The sequence below is a fragment of the Mustela nivalis genome (assembly GCF_964662115.1).
Source record: "Mustela nivalis genome assembly, chromosome: 4".
Taxonomy (NCBI): domain Eukaryota; kingdom Metazoa; phylum Chordata; class Mammalia; order Carnivora; family Mustelidae; genus Mustela; species Mustela nivalis.
This window is the reverse complement of record NC_139023.1, coordinates 82334499-82337937: the sequence shown is the minus strand read 5'-3', so window position 1 is coordinate 82337937 and position 3439 is coordinate 82334499. Positions and strand designations below refer to the sequence as shown.

Below are 3439 nucleotides of genomic sequence, written 5' to 3'. Positions count from 1 at the left end.
TCAGTGGAAAATAGGGTTTTCATTAACCCTTGTCTCCATATACACACAAATCCTGCCCCCACTATCAACACCCCACAACAGAGTATACATTTCTTAAAAGCTATTAACCGAAGTTCATAGTTTACATTACGGTTAGCCTAGCTTTTGTACATTCTATGGGTTTTCACAAATGTATAATGACATCTATCTGCCATTATAGTGTCATACAGAATAGTTTCACTTCCCTAAAAAAACTCCTGTGCTCTGCCTGCTCATCTCTCCCTATTCCCCAATATCTAGAAAGCCCTGATCCTTTCATTTTCTCTTCATAGTTTTGCCTTTTCCAGAATGTCATAGAGTTGGAATCATACAATATACAGTCTTTTCAGATTGGTTTCTTTCACTTAGTAATATGCCTTTGAGGTTCTGCTACATCTTTTTTTTTTTTTTTTTTTTTGCTTGATAGCTCATTTCCTTTTAGTACTAATTAATATTCCATTCTCTAGATACCATAGTTTATTTATCCATTCACCTGCAAAAGACATCTTGATTGCTTCCAAGTTTTTGGCAATAATGAATAAAGTTACGATAAACATCTGTGTGTAGGTTTGGGTGTATATACAATTTTCAAATGATTGGATAAATACCAAGAAGCATGACTGCTGGACTTTATGGTAAGACTATGTTTACTTTTGTAAGAAATTTTCAAACTGTTTTCTGAAGTAGCTGTACTACTTTGCACTCTTACCAGCAAAGAATGAGAATGTCTATTGCTACACATCCTGACCAGCATTTGGTGTTATGAATGCCCTAGATCTCAGCAATTATTATTGGTATCCCACTGTTGTTTTAATTTGCATGTCCCTGATGACATATAATATGGAACATCATTTCATATGCTTGCTTGTCATCTTTATGTCTTCTTTACTAAGGTATTTGTTCAGAACTCTTGAGCATTTTTTAATAGCTTCATCTGCATAGATGTTCATGAGAAATGTTGGTCTGTTGTTTTCATGGAATTTTTCATCTGGTTTTTGGATTAGGATAATTCTGGAACAGCATTTTCTCAGGCTTCTAAATTCTAAACATTTTCTTCTGAACACGTCCTCTGAATATCTATCTTGCGCAACATTGTAAGCAAAACTATGGAAAACTTGTGTCTTCTAAGACATATGGTTTTTCATATGCATATATTTTATATATAATTTTATATACTTTATATTACATGCTTTATATTTATATATATATTATTACATATTGTGTATTATATATGCTTATATGTTTTATACTTTTTTATATATTTATACATATAAAACAAGCCTCAACAATATACAATATATGCAACTGATAAGGACTCACTTCAGATTTAAAGACACACACAGACCGCGAGTAATGGGATGGAAACAGCAAGCAAAAGAGAGCAGAGGTGCCTATATTTATATCAGAAAAAAAAGAGACTAAATCAATATGGTCACAACAGACAAAGGATGTTATAGAATGATAAAGTGGTCAATTCATTAAGATGATATAACAACTGCAGATACATCTGCACCCAATATCAAAGCACCTGAAACAGTAAGTATTAAATTTGTGGAGCATAACAAATAGCATGGAGGACATGGGGAGTTAGAGAAGAGAAGGGAGTTGGGGGAAATTGGAAGGGGAGGTGAACCATGAGAGACTATGGACTCTGAAAAACAATCTGAGGGGTTTGAAGTGGCGGGGGTGGGATGTTGGGGTACCAGGTGGTGGGTATTATAGAGGGCACGGATTACATGGAGCACTGGGTGTGGTGAAAAAATAATGAATACTGCTATGCTGAAAATAAATAAAAAATAAATTTAAAAAATTTTAATATTAAAAATAAAGCAAATATATAAATATTGTGGCAGTGGTATCTTGGTGTGACAATAGTATGGGTCTATGTGTATGTCCAATCTCATCAAATTGTAGATATCAAAAATTTGCAGTTTTTTTGGTGAATACAATGATGCCTCAATAAAGCCACTTTAAAAAAAAAAAAAAAAAAGTAACAGCAGATCCAGCTCTGCCTGGTCCTGGAGAACCCAGTTCTTGGGATTCTTCTCCAATGCCTGAGATTTATCAGCCTGAAGAAAATTATGTGTCCCTGCAAATATCATCTGCTGAGACACCCCACATGGAGAACATTTCTCTTCTTCCTTCCTCCATGAATCTGCTTATTCAGGACAGCCCCAAGTGCCCCACCAATCCCAGGGTGAAACTACCACGTACTTCTGCAGAGTAGAGAACAGTGAGGAAGGAAGACATGGCCCAGGGCAAGAAATGAAGATTGGGACTGTGTTCTCTCCCCAACCCAACTCTATGTCCTCAATGATCAATTTCAGAGACAAAAATACCTGAGTCTCCAGCAGATGCAAGACCTTTCCAACATTCTGAACCTTAGCTATAAACAGGTGAAGACCTAGTTCCAGAACCAGAAAATGAAATGTAAAAGGTGGCAGGAAAAACCACTGGCCAAAGGAGAGCAAGAATATGACTCAGAACAGCACAGTAACCATGGAATGCCCAGGCTTCTATTCCTACAACCAGGGATACCTGATGAGCACTTCCAGAAATCTTCCAGTATGGAGCAACCGGACCTGGAATAATCCAAATTGGAACAACCAGACCTGGAACAGCCAATCTTGGAGCAACCACTCCTGGGACAGCCAGTCTTGGAGCAACCATTCCTGGACCAGTCAGACCTGGTGCCCTCACACCTGGAACAGCCAGCTCCACAGTGGTGGAGAGGAATCCCTGCAGCCCCAGATCCAGTTCCAGCAAAATTCCATCAGCGATTTGGAGTCCATCTTAGAAACTTCTGGGGAAAGTAGTAGTGTAATACAGCAATCCGCTAAGTATTTTAGTACCCAGCAAATAATGGATTTGTTTCCAAATTACTCTGTGAACATATAGCCTGAAGATGTGTGATGATGAGTGTATTATTCTATCTCAATTTGGGCAGTAGGCTGTATTACTTCTCCTAGGCTTTGTCTTTTAGGATCCTGTATCTCTGCCTCAATATTGTGTTTCCCATTATTTTTATTATATCTATTGAGGAGGTACAATTGGAGTCAAAGGTTTCGGTAGCATCGGCTGTTATTAACAACATGAAAGCAGGTGTTTCTGGCTATAGATAACTAGATAGAATACTACCTATCTTTAGGCTCTAGAATCAAGCCTCAAGAATAGGAAGTAAAGATACAAAGACATGTGATGAAGGACAATTTGTATTTTCTGAGATTTTGAGGCTTTTCTTGTTGATAAACTCAATTATTAACAGTAAAGGTTTAAGCTATAATATGCTTCATTGATTTCCTCTGCCCCTTGTGAGGTTTTGCTAGAACTGTTACTTTGTTCAGTAATTCCAGTATTTTTAGAAAGATGTTTTGTATTTTAATTTATCATGATAATAGTACTAGTTTGGGTGGTTGGTTTA

The 3439-nt window shown here is 37.0% G+C and overlaps 1 pseudogene across 1 annotated transcript; it reads left to right on the top strand.

Moving 5' to 3' along the window:
- Positions 1–634: 634 nt before the first annotated feature.
- On the top strand, positions 635–2916 carry LOC309863112 (homeobox protein NANOG pseudogene; annotated as a pseudogene). The gene is made up of 2 exons: positions 635–653; positions 2010–2916. The product of its transcript is annotated as a homeobox protein NANOG pseudogene (transcript).
- Positions 2917–3439: the final 523 nt, after the last annotated feature.